The sequence below is a fragment of the Sciurus carolinensis genome, chromosome 12 (assembly GCF_902686445.1).
Source record: "Sciurus carolinensis chromosome 12, mSciCar1.2, whole genome shotgun sequence".
Taxonomy (NCBI): Eukaryota; Metazoa; Chordata; class Mammalia; order Rodentia; family Sciuridae; genus Sciurus; species Sciurus carolinensis.
Window position 1 is genome coordinate 72,196,508 of NC_062224.1, and position 26,164 is coordinate 72,222,671.

General features: G+C 41.6%; 1 protein-coding gene across 1 annotated transcript in view; it reads left to right on the plus strand.

Moving 5' to 3' along the window:
- Positions 1-9,007: 9,007 nt before the first annotated feature.
- Positions 9,008-26,164, plus strand: part of Esrrg (estrogen related receptor gamma) — a 589,781-nt gene continuing 572,624 nt past the window's right edge. Inside the window, exon 1 of the mRNA XM_047520875.1 lies at positions 9,008-9,113. The gene's annotated coding sequence lies outside the window, so the exon portion shown is untranslated. The remainder of the gene's footprint in view (positions 9,114-26,164) is intronic.

Genomic DNA, 26,164 nt, shown 5'->3' on the forward strand with positions numbered 1-26,164 from the left:
CATTTCAATATAGTGTCTTTTCCTTTCCCCTTTGCAGAAACTGAGGACCTGATAGGATTTTAATGAAACACAAATGTGTGGGTGTCCATCTGTGAATGGGTTCCCATGGAATTTTTAACTCTTAGACTTGTCCACACTGAGCCTCCAGCAATTTCTCATTTACAGTTCAGATTGTCCTACCCTGGCACTTGTTCCCACAGAGGTTTCTACTTTCTACTCAAAGGTTCTTATTCTGTTAAGTTGTGATTTTTTTTTTTTTTTAAGGCAGTACTGAGGATTGAACCCAGGGGCACTCTACTACTGAACCACATCCCCAGTTCTTTTTATTTTTTTGAGACAAGGTATCACTAAGCTGACCAGGTTGGCCTTGAACTTATGATTCTCCTGCTTCAGATTTCCAAGATGCTGGAAATACCACTGTGCACCATTGTGCCCAATTTGGTAAGTTGTGATTCTCCTTAACTGCCCATCTCTCCAATTTTGGATACAGTGGTTAGCCCTGTGACCTCACTTCTCTATCAGATCTAAGGAGAGTCACTGGTTTTTCAGTTGATTCCGTTTTCCACCTGTTGTTAGCTTTGAGCGATGACTTCTGAGCTCCATACGTACCAATTGCAGTAACTGGCTTTACAATAGACTCTACTTAGCTCATACTGCTTTGAAATGAATACGACTAATAAAGGAACGTAGAATTATGTGCCAACTTAACAAAGCTTCTTTCTGCTTTTTGATTTGGATCTGCTGAATGAAGGGTGATCCATTGTAACAGTTCAAGTTTTATCTTTGTTTGCCATCATATTTCAAAGAGCTTATGATATTGTGATTTTTGACAAAGCCTTTCAGAAAGAAATAGAATTACTTCATAAACATAATCAAGAAATGAATGGATAAGCAATTTCCTCAGATCCCCTACATTCTAAGCTGACTGATACCATTAATACTTCTAAAAATGTTTAATATCAAAATCCAATCTCAATGCAAATTCTCTTCTTACTAAAAATAAAGTGGACATACACTGAAGCAATAAAATCTCATATATAGGAGTTTTGAGTGATATACAATACCAAGGTAAGTACAGTAGTATTTATCATGCCTAAGCTCTTCTTGTAGGATCACCTGGATATTCTTTGTTCTTGTCTCTGCTCCTCGATAGGTCTTGCTAGAGAAATTTCATTTGGATTGTAGACATATACTCCTCTATTTAATGCTGTAAATAGTACATGCACTTAAGCATTTTAGGGGTGTGTGTAGATTCATTAACATTCTTGATTGGCCTTCCTGTCACTTCCAGCATACAATTGTCCAGGGCTGATCAGGGTTTGGGAGTGTAATACATGACTATGGAATTTGGACACAATTAACCACAAGATCAATTCTGTGCCATATTCTGATCTAAACTACTATGCTTACTATCTTCTAATTATCACTGAAATAGTTGATTGGTTAAAATAATGAATCTAGTAAAATTTTCCATTATAAAATATTAAGCAACTATTTTTACTTACATGTATACTATACTAAATTTTTGTTTTAGAGTAAGGTTTAAAAACAAGCCAAGTAACTTCCCTCCAATGGAGGTAAGAGAAAGTTCTTTCATGTAATACCTAAAAACATCTTAGGATTCATCTGAATGGTAAAGATCTTAGCAAATTTTTTGGTTAGGTCAAATCAATGCACTGGTAGTATTTGCAAACATCTGGAAACAAGACATAAAAATAGATTATCATTTAGACTCATGCATATTTATGTGTCATTGTGCATGCACATTTGTACAATAGTGCATTTTTGTTTCCAGTAGACAAAAAATAGATTGTAGCATTTTACTAATTATTGTCATTCCATTTTTTTTTCTAAATAACTTGTGACCTAAAAGCTACAACTAATGGAAGAAAAGTCATATCTCTAGTAGACATTTTCATTGTTTCATAATCCTGATAAGGATTGTTATCTGTTTGCTGTGCTTGTGTGTATGTGTAAGATTTTCATTTCACTGTGAAATATATCCATACTTTGAAATTTAGCTTGGTCAAAAGTCTGAGCATGATTCAAATTACTCTCAAATAATTCCATAAAACATTGACTTTGACCAGAAATGAGAGGTGATTTTCAAAATTGTAATTATGTTCAGTTTCTTGATTTGAGGGGGGAGCAGGCTATGTACTTCTAGTTACTCTGACATTTAAAAGTACAGTTTTCATTTTTTAAGAAAAATAGTCTTAGTGACTGAATGAAATCAGAAAAATGAGAACTCAGTTTCCTTCTGATTTCAGTAAGACATTCTGGGTCTTGCTGTTTACACACTACTGGAATTCAGGTGGAATCAGACACCTGAAATATGACTGAATTGGATGCAAACAATTACTATGAAATAATCCATGGGCCCTATACACAGCTTATACAGTGTGTAAAAACTAAACATCCTTCAGAACTGCTATTTCACCCTCTGACACCATCTCTACACACTGGCAAGGTCTTAGCTATCTTGATTCAAAAGTATTACCTCTATCAAGTATCAAGTGAAGACTGAAAACATCAAAAAGAATTAATCTAATGAAAAGTTTCCCTGGAAGGTTATTAAGCAAATTAGCAGGGCATTGAAGATGATACCTATTTATGGAATACAGGGTTGAACTTCAAATCCTTTTTCTCTGAATAATTATTTTTTTGCATGTTTCATATATTGTTCATTATTTTAATTTATAAAGTAACCAGGGAGGTTTGCTACTTCATATATTCCAAAAGCTTCCACAGAAACAGGTTGTTATGGGACACTTAGGTGCTACGGGCCTGAAGGACATGGGGCTATTTATGCATCTTTAAAGTCTATATGGTTTTCCTACAAGCCACTTACCTACTTTCTTTGAGAAAGACAGAAGGGGGAAGAAAAGATAAATGCTCACAGGAACTGATGATATAACACCGTGCAGCTGCTAATGCATATGGATGTGTCATGCAAATGTCCCCAGCAGAAACACATTCTTTAGTTTAAACCTGCAACCATATTCAGCAATAAAAGAGTTTCCAAATCAAACTGCTGACTCCTTTTTTTTTTTTTTTCTCCTTATCAAAACATCCCAGCATACATCTTACCAGGCAGAGTAAATCAAAAGAAGAACCAGCTGGAGTTACCAACTCTTGTTTTCCCCTAGATATCAGGTGTGTGCTGCAATTTTGCAGATCAATTTGTGAGCTGAAACAAGAACTGTGGTCCACTGAAACTGAAAGCTGTTTGGGCAATGCTTGTGCTAACTTTCCAAAGGCCTTATCTTTTGCAAAGGGACATTGTAATTTACCAACTGATTGGTTTTTCCCTGTCCAAAGATGTGCTTTGATTATACCTTTATCTGAATATAAAAAGATCTGGAGGAAGTGAGAGGAATACTGAGTAATAGCACTTGGTTCTCTTTATCTTTTCTATTCTTTTTGTCTCCAATTTTGCAGATTCTCTGATAGGTGGGTAGGAAGGAAGAGTAGATTCAAGGGAAGGACAAAAAAGGTGTAAGAATAATTAAGAAGGAATTTGGAGATCAATCTTGTCTCAGTAAATTTTTCAGAGCATGGAGATAGAGCATATTGCTGTGAATTTATTGTTATATATTATCCCTCATACTGGTTCTGCGTATATATTGAAAAGTTCTGTATTGGGGAATGAAAAATGTCAAACAAAAAACTTCAGCTGTTACCTGGAGGGGACATTAAACGGTAACTGGGGAGTGATTCACTCCAACTTCTTTATGGCTGGGAGAAGGAATACCACTCTGACATTTTTTATAGGCTTGTACGCGGAAGTTAAGCACTTAGAGGAGCGAGGCAGTTGAGATTAGATTCGGAAAGAGAAAATGAGTACGTATCTGGGGATTAACCCGCATTTGTGCTCTACAGGGAAGCAGGCTAGGCACTCACTTTGAAGACACCACTCCAGTGAAACGCCATCAATTCTGAATGAAATTACCTGGGTGAAATTGCATATCTGCAGGTGGCTTCGTCTTGGCTGCTTTCAGTTTCTTTCTCCAACAGGTGTTCTACTGGCCCTAGCTAGAAAACGTGGGCTCCAACAGCCCACATCTCTGGGAAAGGGCCTAGTGTCCTAAAAACAGTCACCTATTTCCTTTGACCTAGCCTGGCAACAGCGCGCTTCAACCAGCAAGAACATCCATTCCTCTTTCTCCGATATGGGGTCCTGGAGCTGGTGGTTTAGTCTCTGAGAGGCTCGGGAGAAGGCCAGGAGGTTTGAAGGAAGGCGGCCAGAACCTGGAAAGGCCCTTTCTCTCTTTCCACCAGGATTCTTGGGCATTCCTATACTTACTATTACAGAACTTGATCCATTCAAAGAGCCCGGGCTCCAGATCTCACTCAGCTCAGGCCAATATCAGGTTAGTTAGAAAATGACTTTGGCGGGTCTTGCCTCCCAATTCCCCTAACTTCCGTGCCCAGGGTCAAATCGCGCTAAAGAATGTAAAAGCCTGCTCCAGGAGCCGGCCATTTACTCTTTTTCTTTGTTGTTTTCCTAGAGGTGAGGCGAGAAAAGCGTTCAACAGAAAGAGAGCGAGCGGTTGCAATTTGCACCCCCTCCCGCCCCTCGACGCAGGCAATTCCTTGCACGCATCTGGCGGCGCGGGCCGAGCGGCTTCCACGCGGCTAATATACATATTTCGAGGGGGAGGCTGGGCGGCTGCATCTTCGCCAGGTCAATGTGTTAATTAAAAGTTGGTCGGAGTTGGTCAGCACGCAGTCCCAGATGTGCTTAACAGCATGCAATTAACACATAAGGCAAATCTTTTTGAAGATACCAGAATTGAAAACCCCCCAAAGAAACTCCACCCCACCCCCGCCCTTACGTGAAATAGCGATGGCAAATAAGGGAAAAGTCATTAAAAGACGTAATTAAATGTGGGCCACGGTTCTTGAAGGCGGTCGGGTTGGGGGGAAAAAAAAGTACTAAATCTATATATTTCAAAAATAAATAGCAAATTGATTTTTTTTTTTTTTCTCCTACAGAACTGACAGGCACGGAGATCCGCTTCCCTTGGTTCCCACCCCATGTATATTAAACAGCGGGCGAGCGGCGGCCGCGCAGCGCGGTGACCTAGCGAGCGCGGGAGTCCCCGGCCACGGGGAGGACCCGCGCGCCGCCGCCGGCTATTGCACAGGGGCCTCTCCTAGCCAGATTGGTTTCCATATCCAGGGTTAATTACCGCACGTTCACTTGCCTAGAGTCCTTTATATTTTCAAAAAGTGTAGGGGAAGTGGAGGGGCCGGGGGCGGGAGCGAGGTGATAGTCATTTTAGATAAAATATATTTATAAGAAAAGTAAAAGTATTCATGGACCTAATATCATCGACATCATCCGTAGAGCCAGTCCGGCTTCCATGCGCCGGAGGCTGTATCTGCCAGCTGCTGCCTGCCCGCAGTTTTCTACCTTAGCCCTCTGCCCTCGGTTCTCAGGCCTCCACAAGTCCCTTTGCTTCTATTTGCTTTCATTCAAATTGACTAATTTAATTTTTCCCCATATCTCAGAATCAAACAGAGACCCTGGGTAAAGACTGTGGGGTTCATTTTCTTTCTCTGAAATCATTTAGACCCCCATTCTCTTATCTACACACTTTAACCAGGTACGCGTACTCACACTGCCCCCCCCCCCCACCTCCATTGCAACTTCTTCATCTCGCTGAAATCAGGTCGGGACTTGATGCCCATTTGGGCACCTGAACGTCATGCCGAACTTCTAGACTTAGGTTTTAAGTCGGCTTGGTTTTCGTGGATGAAAAGTGATTTCATCACCAGTACCAACCAAAACCGGGGCCAGGGATAGCAATTCTAACCAATTAATTATGTGTGTCGTATCTAAAGGGCGTGCCTTATTGATGACACCTAATGAAGCAAATAATAGATTTGCAGTATCTTGGCTATTCATCTACTCTTCTAGTAACCTGGGTATTAGGGAGAAATGGATAGTGATGGATGAAGAGAGAGACAGAAGGGGGTGGGGAAAAGAGAGAGAAAGGGTCGGTTACAGATCCTTGGAAACCGACCAGATTTGTTGAGTGTCAGCTTGAAGAAGGCAGTCTGAGCCATGATTTAAACCCGGGCGGCATCATTGTTAACTAGTGTCCGACGACTGCCCCCCTCCCCGCTCCCGCTCCCGTCTTTTCTCCCTTTTGTAGGATACAGAAGGTGAATAATGAAACCATTTTGCTAATAGTTTATGAGCCATGAGATTGGAAATGTATATGGATAGACCGAAGCACCAGACTAAAATCATTTGAAAGAAGCGTGAGGCTTGGCAGAGAAAGAAACCCACCGTGTCCTTTCTCCCCAGCCCGGAGGAAAGGGACGGATGAAGTGGCCTCGTACCTCCTCCTCTCCGCTCCATCCTAGGGCAGCGGCATGGCCTGTCCTCCCACCAGCTCCTCACCCTCCTCATCTCCCCGAGGGGTTGGAGCGAAAGGGAGATGAATTGGGGTGATGGAAAGATAACGCGAGCGGGAGATAATCGTTATCACCAGGATTTTTCTTCCAGTGATGGGATCTAAAAAGATCTATCACGCTGGGCAGCCTTCCCCTAGGCATAAAACAATATAGACGTGAACCTTGAGTTTAAGACAGCCAGTGGGGCGCTGCCTCTGAGCTATTTTTGTCCCATAGGGCCTATTCCCCTATAAGGAACACCCAGAACCTGCTATCACACCACCCGCACTCCGCACTTGGTCCGAAAGATCTTCCCACCCGCTTTCTTTGCAGAGTTCTATAGTTTCAAAGCCTGGGCTCCGTTGGCGGGATGCAGGAGGATCTGGGGGGGGGGGGGGGGGGAACGGTGGAGGCTAGATAGGATGAAAGGAGAGGCGCTGAACTGGACCCACCAAGGGGCCGCACAGCCTAGGGAAATACAAGAAGCTTTTTGAGAACACTGGCCCAAGCCAATGGCCAGGGGAGAGACCGCCCGCATCTGGTGGCGCGTCCTAAAGAGCAAAGGCGCGAGGGGGAGGAGGAGGAGAGGGCGAGGGCAGGCTCCGCAGGAGGCGGCTGGCTCCAGGCCCGGCCAGCTATTGGAGCGGGAAGGTCAGGACAGGTACGTGGGTAGCCTTGGACGCTCAAGCGTGAGGGGTGCCCGGGACCCCTGGGCTCTGTCCAATCCCCGTCTAGGAGAACCCTTAAGAGCACTCCCGATGGGGCCAAGGGGTCGCACCGCCAACTCTAACCTTTGGGGGGGAAGTCGGGAAGAGCAGTCAGACGTCGAAGCTCCCAGAGCGCCTGGTTACCAGGGTTGGATGAGAAAGCTCTCCCGCACCCGCCACCGTGGAGTCAGGGGCTGCATACCCCGAGCAGAGGGTTGCTGCCCTAACCTCCTTAGCTCCTCTGCCTTTTCCCGCTCCTTCCTAACTCGGCGGGATTCTGGGGCTAACAAGATAACTTTTGCAATTTTGAGGAGATGACTGGAGGGAAGCAGTTGGAAAAGTGCGATTAAGGCACCAATGCCCTCACAGTAACCAAGTCGGAGATCTCTTTGGTCTTCTCTGGCGGCTGCAAGTCGGGTTAGGGGTTTGACCTTTTCCTGTGTGGGGCCTCACCGGTGGTGTTGCGCCGACGTGGGCAAATGAAAGAACAAGCACCACCATTCTCGTGCGTCCCTCTTCCCCTTCCAGCTAGAGGCCTCTTAGGGAGGGCTTGGTCCCCCACTCCCCAGGCCTGGCGAAGAGAATCGAGTCTTCATAGGGGAGCGGCACAAACTCCCTTCACCTGCAGCTCCTCGCTTCAGCTGCAGCGTCCTAAATTTGTCCAATCCCCACAGCCACCTGTGTTGATTCTTCTATTGACCCTGTTTATTTTTGTTAGCAACATCCAGGATAAATTTAGCGAAACAACCTCCTGAAATGGGTTGTTTGAAGTGGAAAGCGAGTAGCTGTTGTCCTCAGGGATTTTATTTTGAGGACCTAGAATGAAAATGAAAAACTAACCCAACCACCACCCACAACTCGGCCCTGTCCCAAGGAAAGGGGGAGGGTGGACTGCGAGTTGCGCCCGGGACTTCCAATCATTTAGACAGTTCGCTTTCTTCTGGGAGGCAGGTGTGAGGGGGCGCAGAGAAAAGGCATCCCGCCCCCGGGGTGGGGAGGACTAAGTGAGGAAGATCCCGTGGTGCATTCCTCTGGGTGAGCTTCTCCCAGATCTTGCGGGCCCCACGCAAGCAAAGACACAATTCAGGTGATTGCCTTGGCGCTTCGGGTCGGGCCCCGGAGGAGGGTTCAAGCAAAGTAATCGAGAAAGGGGTTTGCTAGCACTGGAAGGCTATTGTCTGTGGGAAAGAAACCTGCAGTCCAGGTACTCTTGCGCCACGTGAATTCACCCTTTCGCATTTCCTCCCGAAATGCGGGATTACCAAATTCCTATCGTGGCACTTCAACAAGATCCCAAACCCTGTCACTGTTTTCCTTCCTCCCTATCTCCCCTCCTCCCTATCTCCCCTCTCCCCGCGCCCCAGCTTCCGTCGCTCCGGTAGTCCCGGGGAAACCCGGCTCGGGATCCTCCTCTTCCTCCTCTCCGCGTCAACAGCCAACCCCTTTGGAACTCCGCTCCCCTGGGTCTTTGCCCTTTCTAGCTGGTGTGGAGCTGTGGGCCGGGGTTGGGGTTAAGAGGGAGTAGCTGCAAAGGTAGGTGGGTGGGGAAGATCAGAGACGGTGTGGTTCCTTCTTTGCAAAAGTAACAAAAACTTCTGTAAATTCTACTAAAATTAAATTCCACCCCCCCCCCTTCAAATCTGTCCCCTCCTCCCTCTTAAAAGAGAGTGTGTGTGGTGATGGTGGGGGGGGGGGGTCGGGCTGTCCCCGGAAAGGGGGGATCCTGCGCAAAATTACGCCCGCTCCTCTCATTTGTTAGTTGATTCAGTCCAAAAGTTTGCTATTTATAGGCTACACGAGGCAGCCCGAATCCCCGCGCCCGCTTCCTTGTGCCAAATGAGAGCGGTCCCGGAGGCGCCGAGCGGCCCGTCCCAGTCGTGTCCCGTGATTTTTGTTTTGTTTCTGCCCTCACGCTGCAGGCAACCAGAGAGAAGACCGCGGGGAGCCCCCCAAATCACCCACTCGCTGTAGCTGAGAGCCGCTCTGCACTCCAACCATGTGAGTTTTCCACTGACCCCGCGGTGCGCGCGGGCGGGAGGGCGCGCAAGAGGCGCTGCGGCTCTGCAGCCTCGGCGCTCGCACCCCTCAATCAGTTCTCCCTCTCCGCCTATGCCCTCTTCGACCTCCAGCTCTTCGCTCTCTCTCCTCCCTCTTTGATCTCTCCCTTCTCTATTTCAGTGCATCTTGTACTCTTCTTCACCTCTTTGGCTCTACTTTCAACTTCCAGTTGAGTTTGCTTCTAGACACAAAACGAGAGAAAACTGGCCTTTACGCGGGAGGCGGGGTGGGCGTGTGTGCTTCTTAAAGGAGAAAACTGCTGGGTTGGACGAGGGAGGGCGGGAGGGGAAGGCGCGTGCTGGAGCCGATCGGGAGCGCGGACCCGCGCTCTGGGGGAGGGGACGAGGTGCGTCCGGACCGAGACCTTTCTCTGCAGAGGCTCTGACCGCGGGATGAAAATGCAGTGCTGGTGTAGCCCAGCCATTTGGCGCAATCCCGGTGCGGCGCAAGAACAGATTTGTCTTAATCAAAATCTCGGGACCGCTCTGGTTTGAAAGGAGCGAAAAGGGAGGGAGAACGTGGGCATGGGCTGGAGATGGCCGGAAATAGAGTCAGGGTCAGGTCTCTAAATTCCAGGTACACTGGGCGCTGCGATCTTTTTTTCCAGTGACTGCGGACAAGGGACTTGGTTGAGCAGAGACCAAAGATGCAAGCGGATCGGGTGATAGGTCCATCCCTAGGCCTTGACCTTGCCCTCTTTTCTAAATGCCAGAGCCTCAACCCTTGCTTCTACGTTTTAGAAATCAAATGTCAAGGGGGTGGGAAGTACGACAGGCTGGAAAGGTTCCCTGAGCCCGGAGTGAAAGGAGCTTAAGGCGCGCCTCTGTGGCGCAGGGAACAGCTGTGCGCCGCCAGGAGCTTTCTTGCAGGCGCACAGCGGCGGGCTTGAGACTCTCTCACTGTGGGTCAAAGTGCACTTTTCTGTCAGTGCCTAGGCATGACTATGAAGGGAGTGAGAATGGGAAGATTATGACTGAAAATAGTTGCGGGCTTGAATACTTTTGGTCGAAAATGAGAGCATAGTGCGGGGGAGGGGGTAGACATGGGGAGTAGTTAAGAACTACAGAGGGAAGGAGCTGACTTTGCCTCTCTGTTGGCCCTGGGCCCCGTGCCCTGGCCAAGTGCACGCATCTGGATTAACTTCTTACGTGCCATCACTTTTTCCCAACACAGTGAACGTCACAGTTAGAAATGGCCACATTCCCCCAAAATCCCAAGGGTCCTTTGCAGATAGACTTGTGGGGAGAGTGAAGACCAAGCTCCAGTTAGTGATGCTGCCACATCCAGAGGACATACTTCCCAGGGTGTGTGACCAGAGTTGCCCTTCACTGAAACAGTACCAGGTCGGTTATAGTGTGTTCCCAGCCTGTATCCCCACCTCCCTCTGGAGTTCATACTGCAGGAACAGTCTGGTTCAGACTGGGCCAGGGGTATCCACACCTGGCCATGACCTATCTAGATTCTCACCCTTGCCCACCCAATACACCTTGTAAGCCAACCAGCAAGCAAAAAGCAAGAGCATTTTACTGCTAGTTTCCCTGGGCCACAACTGGGAAAATGGGTAGATGTGAATCTTAGAAAAACTTCATAGCTAGAAACTAATGGCCTTTATGCTAATTATTAAAATTTGGGAGCTGGAGGTGCTGTGTCTTAGGATCTCTCCCCAATCCCATTATGGGACAGAAAATGCCATTGAACTTTCCCTGGGTTTATCTGGGTTGCTTTTCCTTTTTGTAAACCTTCAGGGAAGGAAGGAAGAAAATAAGATGGAATTAAACAGGAAAAGAGGGGAATGGAATGATAAAAGGGAAGCCACAGTAAAAAAGAATGACCCCTGCTAGCTGTTTTTTCCTCCTTGTCCCCTTCAGAAGGAACAGAATCTTTCCAGAGGGAAGAAATCAGCCCAAGAAAGCTACTCTTCACCTCCAGGTTCCCTGATGATAGCCAGCCAGTGGGCATGTGTCTGCCTGTGCAATGATTTGTCCTCAGCCCCCACAACTCCTCATCCTTGGACACACCTTGCTCAGGCACTGATCAAAGACAAAGTCCAAATGTGCCCTCCTGGCAACCCTCTGGAGTTCTATTTTGGCATAAACGAGGTGTCCTGAAGGTAGAAACTGAGGTGCCAAGCTTCTGGGCTTTAGTGGGAAAAGAGCCCTTTCTGAAATCATTTTGCTTTTAGGACTTTTGTAAACCAAAAGGGCTTTCCCCCGCCTTTGACAGAGTCTTAGAACTCTGAAGCTTCCTTTGCTCAGCGAAGTGAAATTAACTTGCTCCAGCAATGAGCTGTGGCTCAGCTCTCTATGCCACTGTGCCTCGGGAATCCTAGTTCGTTCTCTGCCAGAACAGATTCCTTTCTGGCCTGTCCTTCCTCACTCAGTCTCTGTTAAAGTGGCTTCAATCCCTGGGACTTTATGTGCAAGTTGGGACTCTAGATTAGAAGTTTTCATTCTCAGTGTGCATAAAGATGACATTTCTACCTTTAAGACAAAGAACAAACTTTCTCTGAAGGGAGTTGGTGACAGAGAACAGGGAGGTCTCTTTGTTTCCAAATTAACCAAAGGAAAAGAAAACTTCTTTTCTTCAAAACAGCTCGTTTTCAAGGAACTCTGGAAAATGGCAGGAAGAATGGTCCTTTTCCAATTTCTTCAGGTCTGCCTCCTGAAAACCCATAGAAGAGGCAATGAGAGGGAAACCCATGTGCAATTGAGCTAAACCACCTGTGCCCAGCTGTTGCCCCTCCTATTATATGGCCTTAGATCATGGTTATGAACAGTGGTCACTATTTTACCTTTCATAGCAGAAACACCCCAACTGTCTGTAAGTGATGCTTTTTGTGACTGCCGAATGACCTCAGATGGGATGATCAGCTTGCACTACCCCAGACCAAGGACTTTTTATTAACCCCAAATTTCTTGTTGGAGCGTTATAGTTCCTCCCTTTCTCAGCCCCACCTCCAATGCTTGAACCACTATCCTGGCCTCTTTCCTAGTTTAATTGGGTCATCTGGGAGTGAGAAGGACCTTGGAGACCCTACTTGCCCCTCTTCCTTCCCCAGGCTAGACCTTTGACAGAATAAAGAATTTCTGTGCTGAGAGTGCATGTTTGGATGAAGACAATGGCCAAATGCATTCCTCAAAGCATAACAATTCCTTTGGCTTTCTCCTTTCCTTTGACTCCAAATACCATCTTTCTTGGTCTGTAATCCCAGGGCTCCAGCAATGTGGTCTTCTTAACTGAGGTGTCCTTACTTCTAGGGGTGATTTTGTTTTGTTATTTATTTTTGTTTAGAGGGACTGAGTGCAGTCTTCTTCCAGGATTTCATTTGATCATTAAATTTACACATTTCCAGGCCTGAGGCCCAGATGGTAAAATGGAGGGAATTAGGAAAAACTCAGAGAGGACCTAAGGGACTCTATTGGACAAGGAATTTTAGTTAACTTGATGTTTTCTTGTTATATCACATCAGTTTTTCTCTCTCAAGTGAAGGAAATGGAATTGTTGAACTGTGTAACTGTTTTAGCCACACATACAGGTCTATATTCTGGCTGAACACGTTTAGAATTTGACCTTTGGCTACATATGCAACCTGCAGAGTTTTCTGTACCCTCTTCTATGCCACTTAATTTTGACATAAAATAAAAGGGTTTACTTTTCATCAGGTTCCTTGTTCACCTTCAACAGGTTGGTTTCAGTTTCTGTATTTCTCAGATTTCTTTAAAATAACAGGACATGAACCAGATATGTTTAGTTCTACGGGACTGGATTACTTGGAGCACACTTCTCCAGGTAGTTCTGGCTAAAACCGCCTTTACTCTCACCTGAAGTAGACAGATACTTAAGATGAAAGAGAGGGATTTTTTTTTTAATCTGAATTATTCAATGCCGTCTTTTTTTTTTTTTTTTTTTTTTTTAAATTCTACCTGTTTGGAATAAATCTAGTCATATTAACATTTAAATAGACATGTCATAAAAGGTAAGCATAATTTTTTATGTGGATAATTTCTTTGAGGTATTTTAAAATCATAGCTTAGGTATTTAACATAACTTCAGGAAGCTGTACCTTTGAAATTAATTGACAGCTGCTTTTATTTTCAGAACCTTCTATCTTACTTTACCATACTTTATAATTGTATTCTTTGATCCAACTGGATCTGCAATCAACAGCTTTAGGCAAGTACACTTAAATGAGATTTTTCCCAACTTTTTAATTTGTCCAACTTTTTCTCCTGTGTAACTTTACAGTTCAGAAAAATTAAATCTGGGACATAGTTTATTTTACTGGTCTGCTTATTTAAGCTGCATTTTATTGGTAAATATGTTTCTTTGTGAGAGAAAAATATATATCATCTTTTTTAGGAAGTCTTTTTAAATAGTTTGTCTCCAGTGTTCTTTATTTTCTCTATGAGATACAGTGCTATTTCTGGTTCATTTATCTCACATCAACTAAGGAAAAATTCAAATTACTGATCTCTGAAAAATCATATCCCTCCCCTTACCAGAGTAATTAATGTGTAATTATTTTGAATTACACATTTTATGTAATTGTGAAAGGAAAAGGTTTCACACATATTCTTTAATCACTGATGGCCAAGTTGGCTAAACTATTGACAGGGAACATTTGGAAGTAGAGATGTAACATTAGAAAAGTTGAAATTTCTACTGGCAAATCAACAACCCAAAAATGCCATTCAAGAGCAAAGGGATAATAACAGATGGTACAATGGAATATAAGGAATGAGGACAACTTGTCAGCTTCTGAAATTCAGGATGCAGTATTTCACTCTTTGAAAGCTTTTGGGATGGGGCTGGGGTGCTTCTCAGTGGTAGAGGGCTTCCCTAGTATGTACAAAGCCTGCGATTGAACACAGGCACCATGATACTTGTGCGTGTGTGCACATACACACATTATTTGGGTGATATACTGCATTAAATTATTTTGTATGAGAGGAAGAGACTTTTTGCATCTTTCACTTGGGGTTCAAGTGAGTATTTTAAAAATGTAAAATGGACAGAACATAAAATTCACCATTTTAAAGCATATGACTTAATGGCTTTTACTACATTCATAGTAATGTGCTATTATCACCACTATTCAAATCCAGAATATTTATTACCCGCCCCCCCCAAAAAAAAAAAAAAACCAATCTCATTTAAGCAGTCAGTGCTCATTCCTCCCTCCCCCTCTCCTCAGTGCCTGGCAACTACTCTCCTTTCTGTCTCTATGGATTTGCCTATTCTAGATATTTCATATAAAAGGAATTACACAATATGTGATCTTTTTGGTCTGATTTCTTTCACTTGATAAAGTGTTGTCAAGGTTCATCCATGTTATGACATGTATTAGTACTTCTTCATTCTTGTCTGAATAGTATTTAATTGTATAGATTTACATATCATGTTTACTCATTCATCAGTTGATGGGGATTTGGAGTGTTTCTATTTTTTGGCTATTAATAATGAATGCCACTATGAACATGTACATACAGACTTTTGTTTAAACTTAAGTTTTCAGTTCTTGGGTACAACTTTCGTGGGAATTACCATATAGCTTTCCATAGCAGATACCTAATTTTATATTCACACCAATGAGGATACAATTTTTCCACATCCATTAACATTTATTTACTTTTAAAAAGTGATAACTGTAATAGTGGGTGTAAATGGTATCATATTTTTATTTTAATTTAAATTCCCCTAATGACTAATGATGTTGAACATCTTTTCATGTTCTTATTAGCCATTTGTACATCCTCTTTGGAGAAATGTCTGTTCAGGGCATTTGTCCATTTAAAACAATGTTTTCCCTTCTTGTTGAATTGTACAAATTCTTTATATGTTCAGAATACTAGACATAGATAATGTACAAATATTTATAATTCTATTTTTGTGGGTGATTTTTCATTTTCTTGATAGTATCCTATAATCTGAGTTTTAATTTCAATAAATAGCAGTTTATCCATAGTTATTTTTAAAATTTGGTGCATTTTATATTCTCAGGAAGACTCAAGTACAGCGCGCACACACACACACACACACACACACACACACACACACACAAATTAAAACTCCAAATCCTAAAGAGAAAACTCTTTTGTACTGCCTAAATAACTTTATGAAATGCAGGTTACCAGAGAGTACATGAAGTTATTGCTGTTGTTCAAGAAAAGGAAACAGGGCTACATTGACCTTTTTATTCAAAGAAGTCCTGACTTATTCAGATAAGGTGTCTATCCTGGTGAATGAGATCTTTTATCTCAAGAGGACGGTCATTGTTTTTTTAAAAAATTATCACTATCAAATTCATCTACCAAGAAATTTCAAATAGTCTTCTCTGTTTAAATAACATTAAGGATCTGCCTTAAACCAACAAGAACCAGGAAAATCAAAGTAAAGGTTGACAGGGTGTTCCTAACTTAGCAGTTTCTATCACTCAGGCCTGGACAGTCAGGTGACCTGCTCTTAAAGTCCCTGGGAGAAAGGTCTTGGAGTCAGAGAGAAGAGAAAGTAAATTATTACAAAACATTGTTAAATCAAAAGTTAATAAAAAAGTCAGATTATAAATGGACATTATGGAATGTCAAGGATTTGCCTATTATCTCAAGGTGGTTACTCTTGAACAATTCATTTATTGATTAAAATAGCTCACAATGGTTTGAGTCATATCTTTATATAATTATTTAGTTATTGAGAAAGAAACCCCGTGGTGAATGCTGGTTTGGAGACCTCTGATTTTGTCCATCTGAGTTCTTGGCTCAGATTTGTATATTTGTCATTTTCTGGAGTGTACTTTTGGGCAAACCATTTTGTAAATGCCTATGCCCATTGCTCCCAAATGGCTGATGAGTACATGCAGCTGCCTCCCTAAAGAATTCCTGACGGGCCCCTAGGGAAACTCAGTGTCCTTATCTGTGGAGTAATATGGTCATCCCACAGTGGGGATCAAATGGAATAATATATGTGAAAATGTTACCTGCCCATGAGTTGTATTTATAAAGCACTTTGAGGTTTTGTGTGTTTCATTGTTTATGTAGCACTTGCTATATGTCAGGCATTATCCTAAGATTTAAAAATAGTAAAAAAAAAAAAAAAAGGTGGGGGGGTTGGTGGTATAGCTCAGAGGTATAGCACTTACCTGATACCCATTGGCCCTGGGTTTGGTCTCTAGCACCACAAGGGAAAAAAAGTTAAAAATGGAGTTCTCAAACAATCTTAGAAGGTAGGTGCTATTATTTATTCCTGTGTTACAGGTGAGAAAATGGAGATGCAGAAGTTTTATAAAACTTGCCTAAGTTCCTACAGCTGATTAGTGGCACAGCTAGATATTGACTCTAGGAAGTCTTGCTCTAGAGTCCATATTCTTACTTATTATATTAAACTGCTTAAAATGAAAATTCTACAAAATTCAGATGAAAATGAAAATCTCTGTATTAGTTGATGTAAATATTTGTCAAGTCCCATTAGGTACCAGAGTGCTCTTAAAACATTGGAAGATCTATCAACACTAGGGTTGTTTTCCTGCATTCTCTCATGGGTATAATTGGCTAGAACTGAATTATCACTGTCATCTTTTGGCGGTTGTCCAACTTGGCTTGATTATTCACTTATTAGTTACTACTAACATATAGGCAAGGAAAATGGGTCATAGCCAAAACCATGATGATAAAGGCAGCAATAACCAGGAAATGAACACTGTGCATGAATTTAGATCTGCAAAGTTTTCTTGCTGCTAGTGCTAATCCCAGAACAATGGGCCATCAATTTTGTTAGGTACCCACTCAGTGCTTGAAAAACTCTGATAATTTGTCTTCTAGGCAGAGGTCTTTTATTATAGAATTTGTTTTCTTGTTTTATGCACAGGAGGTAAGTACAAGACATATCTGATCTATTCCAAAAGCAGATTTCAGAATATATCACCCAGCTGGGAAACAATCCTATCTTTAGTGTTTTCAAAATATTCATGTTATGCAGTTGAACTGTGTGCCTAGCAATTACCCTGAGTACTGACCACTCTAGAAGGGTCTCCTGAATGGAAAGACAATCAAGTATGCAGAGTATATTATCATTATATGTATTTTAATACATTCTAATTTTTGAATAATAGTTAATTATTAGTGATAAATACTTGTTAGAGCCTTCCTTTTGTAAATATGTCAATGCCTACTGAAGAGTTTACTTTAGTTATTTGCCTATTTAAGATTCAAGAGTCTGCTTTTTGAAAGTCTGATATCAAGCAGAAGAAATATTTCAATGTTCTGTGGTTTGTGGCCATTGTCATGTAGTGTTGCCCTTATCATGATTTGGCCAATGTCAGATCCATAAGCAAGAGCCTTTACAGTTTACTGGGTTGATTGACATGATATGCACCGTAGATTGCTTCATACCTATTTTGTCTGTCTTGAAATATCCAACAGAAACCTTTTGGTGCTGTCATACTTCTTTTGTTGTGATGTGGTTTGTTGAATATATGTTAAAATAACTGCAGATTTACTGACTTTATTGAATAATATATGTTTGGTACCTACTAGGTTTCAAAATAGAACTTTATAAACACTTTCTCCTTTATGAAGTGTTATGAGGTAGATAAAGAAATTCCAGCCAGGTAGGTTATGAAATGTATGATGAATCCCACAGAGAGGAGAGTGAGGCTTAGAGATTACTGTCCATGACCACGTGACTAGTGAGATTGCTGATCAGCAACTTAAACCCAGGCCTCTGATACCAAGTCCAGAGTTTCTCTACCATGATCTCTTCATCAGCTTTTCTGAGAATGGATTCTACCTGAATACCTGTGTCAGAATGGCCTAATTATTTGTGTAAAGTGTAGCTTCCTGGGTCCTGCTCTGGAAATCTTGAGGACTCAGAATTTTTAGTAATTCTGAATCTCTGGAAATATACACAGTAGATAGAAAGCTTTATTGGTCTAGATCCTTGAAATATTTGGTTAAGTTAGTTTGGCACCAACAAAAGATAGTTTGAGCTGAAAAGAGAAGTTTCTGATCATATTTGGTAAATTCTTAGTACTTACTTTACAAGTTGGAATTTATTTTTTTTGCAGTACTAGGGATGGAACCCAGGACCTTGCCCATGGTGGGCCAGTGGCCTGTCTCTGAGCTTATGCCCCTAGCTCCAAGGTGGTATTTAAGAGGTTCAAAGTGACTCTGAAGTTTGGGAAGGTTGCACTTATTTAAAGTATTTCATAGAAGTCTGATACTTTTATTACATACTTTCACAAAGCAAGCTCTCTGGTTTTTCTGCTTTACTGACTGTGTGGTTCTTTCCACATTGTTTCTCTGCAATCCCCTGAGGTGTTGTCTCATTTGCATAGTTAGAGCTAACCCAACTCTGGGTTATCTGAGAAGAAATTCAGGACAAGTGATTTCCTTGAAAGCAAGTGGCACAGAAGTGCCCTCTTCTCTTAGGGACTGTCAAGAGCTCAGTTGTATGGCCACACCTAGTTGCAAGGGAGACTGGGCATTGTGGCCATTTTTAGGTTGTCATGAGCTCATCTAAATCAGCATTCTGTAAAAGAGGAAGAAAAAGGACTTTGGGGGACAGCCATCATTCTGGAATAAGACTTTGGCTCTTAAACATCAAACCTTGCTGAGTTTAAAACCACATTCAACCATCTAATGGAATCATTCTCATCTTGTACCCTCTAACTTGTACACTAACCTCCTCCCATGCTCCCAGGGAACAGAGAGATGGCCTTTGACTCTTTCTTCCCTTACTCTTTTTTCCATCTCTTTTGAAACTGCCCATTCCACTTAATCCCCTACTTTTGCCTTGGTTCATGCCTCATCATCTCTTATCTGGGCTTGTAAAATGGCCTCCTAACTGGTCCCCCTGTCCCTAATACCAGCCTATCAAGGACATCCTTCACACTACCAGGAGAGTGATTTTTCTAAAATGCAAATCTGATCATCATTTTACTCCCTTTTTACAACCCTTCAGTGATTTCCCATGGCAAACATCCAAATTGCTTTGCAGAGCACAAAAGGCCCTCTGTGGTTTAGTCCCTGAATCTCTCCAGCCTCACTTCTGACACTTCACTATTTCCCTCCCCCAGGCAGATCACACCCACAGCTTCAGTTACACTGAATGATGGCAAACTGTTTTGCTTCTCTCTGGCTCTGCTCATGTGCCCCTTCTGCCTGATAAATGATGATATAGCCTTCAAGACCCAACACAGCTGACCCCTGTGCTGTGACATTATCCCAACCCTTCAAGACCCAACACAGCTGACCCCTGTGCTGTGACATTATCCCAACCCTTCAAGACCCAACACAGCTGACCCCTGTGCTGTGACATTATCCCAACCCTTCCCCAGGGAATCTTCATCACTCTTGCATTTATTCCACAAACTTTATTGGATTGAATACCTATCTTTTTGGCACTGTGCTAAGCATTGGTCATGAGGACAGAAGTAGATCTGTTCCTGCCCTTATAGAGCTTATAGTCTCCTGGCACAGTTGAACTTTGATCAGATTCTCACAGTAAATGGGAAATTGCAACTGTGGTAAACACAATGAAGAAGAAAAAAAAAGGGGGGGGGGCATGATGATTAGATCAAGAAGAGAATTTGACCTAGTAAAGAAGCACAGACAAGACTTTCACCAAGGAAGTGTGCTTGAGCCAAAAGGTGAAAGATGAATTAACCACTTGAGAAAAATTAACTGTAGGTAGAGGAAATAGTGTATGCAAAAACCCTGTATCAACAGGGATTTTAAGATATATGATGGAATTGAATAAAACCAGGTTCAGTGGGGTTCTGGGTAGGGGTGTTAGGTACAGGAGGACACAGAAGCAGTAGGGGCCAGACTCTGAAGAATATTATAGGTGATGTTAAGGAGGTTTCTCTTTATTTTTATTTATTTATTTTGCACAGGATGCTTAACTACTGAGACATATCCCTGGCTCATTATTTTAAAAAATATTTTTTATTTAGAGACAGGGTCTCACTAAGTTGCTTAGGGCCTTGCAAAGTTGCTGAGGCTGGCTTTGAACTCAAGATCCTCCTGCCTCTGCCTCCCTAGCCACTGGGATTACAGGCATATACCACTGTGCCCGGTGATTTCTCTTAATCTAAGAGGAATGAAGAGATTTTAAGTGAGAGAAGCGAGGATCAGTTTTTCTTATTCTTTTTTTTTTTTTTTGTTCTTTGTTCTTTGTTTTAAGAACTCATTGTGACTACTGTGTGCATAATGAATTTAAGGGTTGACCTGGTACATGATGCTAGACTTATTAAGCAAGATATTCTGAGATACTGAGTTAGGGTCGTGATAGTGGAGATGAAGTAAAACATTTAGAAATAGGTATGATATATGAAGGAGAAGACAGTTCTTGTATACCTGGATGAATACAAAGCTGGATGGCGAAGCTAGTCATGGGGCTAAGGAACATGAGAAGAAACCTAGTTTGAATGTGAGAGACTATGTTAGCTCTGTGTTTCTGTGACAAAATACCTGAGATAATCAACTTACAAAGAGAACAAGTGTATTTTGGCTCATAGTTTTAGAAGTTTCAGTCCATGGTTTGGCCTCTTGACTTTAGGAACATGGTAAACCAATTCATCATAGTGGGAGTGTTTGGCAGAGAAAATCACCCACCTTGTGGTAACCAGGAAGCAAAGATAAGAAGGGGCTGGGATTCAAGAACTTGGCTCCAAGGATCTAAGTTCCTCCCCCTAGCCCCTACCTCTTAAATGTTCTACCATCTCTTAACAGAGCCCCAGGTGGCAACCAACATGGCCTTAAGGGGAATGTTCAAGAGCCAGACTATAGCATGTGTTTTGGAGAAAGCCCAGAAGAGTGATTCATGTTATATTATACATATACCTATTACTTCATATTTACTGTATTATGATTGCCTTTATGTGTATGTGTGTGTGTGTGTGTGTGTGTGTGTGTGTTGTCAGACTGTGAGCTCCCTGAAGGAATAGAGCAACATTTATTATTATTATTATTATTATTTTATTTTTATATCCCCAGTACTATTCCTGTAACCGTTCATAGTATTTGCTCAGTAAATGTTTGTGAATAAATGATGTAACTGACCCCAAGGCCCACACAATTTCTCCCACACCAGTAATGGGAGGGGAAAAAAAAAAAAAAAAAAAGAACTGGAAAGGCAAGTTGGGGCTCAGTTGTAGAGTGTTTTAAATCCCTGGCTAAGAAGTTACATTGTGACATAAAATGTAATTAAACCTCAAGTTTACATTTACTTTCCAATCCAACCTTTGTTTCAAATAATACTTCTGTTATTTTTAAAATCATATAATGTTTACTCAAGGGACATTCTCTCCTAAGTAAATCAAAGCCAGCCAAGCTCTGAGAAAAATAGAGATCATGCTATAAAAACCAGCTATGCTTTTAGGCTGCAGGACCAAATGAAATTAGAATAAATTCACATGAAAAAGGTTCACCGATACAAAAGAGATGGAACTAGGACTGTTTATATTTTGGCTTTCTCCCTTTTCATTTTGTATTGGAGGTTAGGATTCAATCATTAGGGCAGATCTAAAGAGACATTCAGACATTTACATGGTCTGTTGCTGGGTTATTTTCACAGCATGTATCTGAAGAGATTAATGTTGAAGGGCTACCACTGTTTCTTGGAGTCACAGTGATAGAACAATATTTTGAATGTGTTGAATTTAGTCATAACCACACAAACAGCCTCTATCTGTGGTGAAACAAAGCTAAGTCTATAAATGGCCTGTGAAGTGCTTGGAATTAAAACTGACTTGTGCAGAACCTAGTTTGAACTGGGTTTGTACACAGTAATGAATGGGTCTGTTTTAGGTTTATTAATCCAGACTCAGATGAGAATCGCTTGTACCATAATCCTGAAACTGGATACATCATCCTGTATTGTTTTATTAGAAATTTTATTTTTAAGGGCCCACACCTATCTCCCACACAAAATATGCAAATATTGAGGCCAAATAATGTATTTTTCCCTCTTGGTATGCATTTTATTTTTGCACATACAACTCATTCTATTTCTTTGAAAGATTGTATTTTCCTTATCTCTTGTGAGCAGAGGGAACAGTGGTTGTCTTGGATGAACCCTGTTTTTTCTTGTTGATCTTAATGATGAGAACATGAATTGAGTATCATGCGACTGACAGCCCAATCACATTGATTTTAATGACTGACTCACAAGTATGACTAGATACAGTTACAGACTATGTGGTTACATCTACAAAGTACAAAGTGTAAATCTGATGGTTTTCCAGTAACTTCAGTCCTCAAAGACAACCGAGCTGAAGGTAGATCTTAGAAATGCTGATATTTGCATTAAGGAGTTTAGCAGAGTGATTTAAAGTCCAAGATCCAGAATCAGAATGCTTGGGTTAATTTCTTCTTATAGCCATTTATTAGCAGTATAACCTTGGGTTAATTATGTAACTTCTTGTTTCTCAGTTTCCCCAAATGGACAAAGAATTATTAATATACTTAATGCATTGGGTTGTTGGGAAAAATAAAATTGTTATCAGTAGACTGTTTAAAACCTGGCACATAGGAAGCACCAAATAATTTCTAATGACTATTAATTAGATTAGGAAGATGCTTAAGAGATGGGTTTTATAGAGACGAAGATTGGTGAAGGCAAAGTCAGTGCACCTTTTGGTAAAAGGAAAGAATTTTGAACTTTCTGGTGAAGCATTAAATATATATCATCTGCTTGGGCTTTTAAACAATTATTTTAGAGATTTCTTTCTATAAATACTCTCCAAAAGTATTGGGAGTATCAAAAAATATTGCAGAGAACCTGAAGATATAAGTGTCATTTAGTGATAATTAAAGACCTTGAGATGATTTAGTTTGGTGACAAGAAAGTAAAAAAAAATAATATCACTAGCTTGGACTTGGAAATGGATTTATTAACATGTGTAATAATGTCAAGTATTTATTGAGTGCTTATTACATCACAAGAACTTTAATTTCATTTAATTATTTGATTTCATTTAATTCTTTAGTCATTTAATTTCATTTGCCCTTATGAAACTCGGAAGTATTGTTATCTCCATTTTACATCTAACTAAACTGAGCCTTGGAGTAATGATGTGGTTTTTCAAAATTCCCAAAGTTGGGTACCAGGATCAGTATTTCAATCTGGTTGGGACAAACTTGGAAAGCCAGTTCTATTATTTTATTTATTTATTTAGTTTTTCAGTGCTGAGGGTGGAACTGAGGGCCTCACATGTGCTAGGCAAGTGTTCTACCACTGAGCAAAAACCCTACCCCTAAAACCAGTATTTTAACATCTATATTTCCTGATGTATACTGTTATTTATATTAACAACTATCATCAATATGGTATTTTTAGTTTTACAGGGCACTTAAAAAGCCTTATAAGTTAAATATTCTTTAAGTCTCTGTTCTGCTGGTAAGGACATTGAAGCCTAATGAGATGGATTGATTTGCCTAAGATTATTCAGTAGCTATGTGTTTTAGTCAGTTTTTTCACTGCTATTACTAAAGGACCTGACTGGAGCAACTATAGAGGAGGAAGAGTTTATTTGATGGCTCACAATTTCAGAGTTCTCAGTCCATAGATAGCCAGCTTCATTCCTTGGGGCTTGAGATAAAGCTGAACATCATGGTGGATGAGTGTAGTAGAGGGAAGCAGCTCATATGATGATTAGAAAGCAGAGAGAGAGGTCTCCACTTGACAGATACAAATATATACCCCCAAAGCCACACTCCAATTGCCACCTCCTCCAGCCACACCCTACACTTAAGTTGCCACTCAGTTAATCACTATTAGGGGATTAATTCACTGGTTGGGTTAAGGCTCTCACAACCCAATCATTTCACCTCTGAACCTTCTTGCATTGTCTCATACATGAGCTTTTGGGGGACACCCCACATCCAAAGCATAACACTATGAATCCCATTTTGATGGCTCCAAGTTTTCTATTGTAGACACAATCCTCTAATCGTGGAGATTCTTGCTAACTCCAAATCTACCATCAACCCAGTTGACTGATGTAGCAGAGGAGGGGTAGGAGACAAGAGAGATGCCAATAGGGAAGGGATTCATGAAGGAGGGAAGCAGCCAGGATGTAGGAGAAAAGCAGGGCTCTAACTACACTCACACTGTCTTTACAAGTACATAGCATCTGAGTTTTCACATTCTCGGCAACATGACGACTGACTTATTTTTCCCCCTTCATTGACAATGTCAAAATTATAACTAAAAATGTCTAAATTAGACTGAAGAATATTTTGATAGTATGGATATTAAAATGCTAGGGGAACTATGGGAATTTGCTCTCCCCTTAAGTTATGATACTCATTCTACCTATTGCCATGTTATATTTCAGGTAGGCACCATTACAGTCAAAACATTCCGCTTTTTGATAAAACACTGCCTGCAAGTCCAATAGATACTGCAGGAGCTTACATCAGGAAAACTCATGGGCTTAAGCACATCAGGAAAATCATGGATTATTAGTTGGGTTGAATTAGTAGCAAGTCATTATACCCTATCTGGGAATTTGCCAATGAGATGACAACCAGAGTTAGGACCTGCTGGCAATTGCTCCTATCCATTGTGATGGCTTTATACATTCCTCTCAAGATAATTAAGATATTTATATCCATAAAATGGAAAAGTGCCTATCTTAATCTATTTTATCTATAATGTCTACCTAGAACCTAGACATTTTAACAGGCTGAATATGAGATCAGGATCTTTGTAAAAAAAACACATTAATCAATCTTTCATTCAGTCTTTTTCCCCTTCTGTATGCACTTATAATAAAAATTACCATTGAGAAATATCTGAAAAACTGGTAGTCAATGGATTGGAAGTCAGCCTGCTATACTCATTCATTTATTTATTCATTCATCAAATTTATATTGAGAAGGCCCAGTTCTGGGGGCTAGGTAGTGAATGAAAATGCAAAAGTCCTGGGGCTCCTGAAACTTAGGTTTTAGGTGAGAGATAGTGAGCAGGTACTATGTAGAATATAAGATAATTGTATGTTTTGTGGAGAAAAGGAGGAGGAAGGGAATATGAAATGATCAGGTGAACAGAAAAGGCATCTATGAGAAAGTGAATTTGAATGCAGTTGTGCAGGAAATGAAGGAACCTCACAGGATCTGGGATTAGAGCATGTTTTAGTAAGTTTTTTACTTACTGTTGTAACCAAAAAGACCTGACCAGAACAATTAAAGGAGGAATTTGGTGCTCACAGTTTCAGAAGTCTCATTCCTTAGGTCCTAGGACCCTCCCTTCTGCAGGGTCTGAGATGAGGAAGAACATCATGGCAAAAGTGTGTGGCAGAGGAAAGCAGCTAGGAACATGGCACCAGGAAGCAGAGAGAGACTCTCCTCAATCATGGACAAAATGTGTATTCCAAAGGCATGCTCCTAATGACCCAGTTCCTCCAGCCACACCCTGCCTGCCTACAGTTACCATTCAGTTAATCCCTATCAGGAGATTAATGTACTGAGCAGGTTAAGGTTCTTATAACTTGAGCATTTCACCTCCTCTAAGCTTTCTTGCATTGTCTCACGCATGTGGGGTGTCCCCCAAAAGTCCATCTAAACTATAACAGCATTTCAAGGAGGGGAACAACAAGTACAGAGGGGTTCAAGGATGCCCAAGCAAGGACAATGAACCTGGAACACAGGCACAAGAGGGTGAGCATAGGAGATGGAAGAGGGGTTATGGGAGATGGAGGATGGGAGAATGTGTACAGATCATGTAGTGTCTTAGAGTTCAGAGTGGGCAGAATTTGACTTCTTGTCATTCTAAATCCAGGAGGGTTGGGGCAGATAGGGAGGGGATAGATGCTTTGAAACAGGTACAGATGAGGCTCTTCCCGTGTCAATTGAAATTTATTGAGCATCAGCCACATGGTAAGTACTGTGTTATGCTCTGGAGATCCAAAGAAGTAAAGATATTTTCCCCTAAGTTATTCAGTTTGGTAGGAGAGATAAACAGAATCTGGTAGAGAACACAGAGTTCACTGT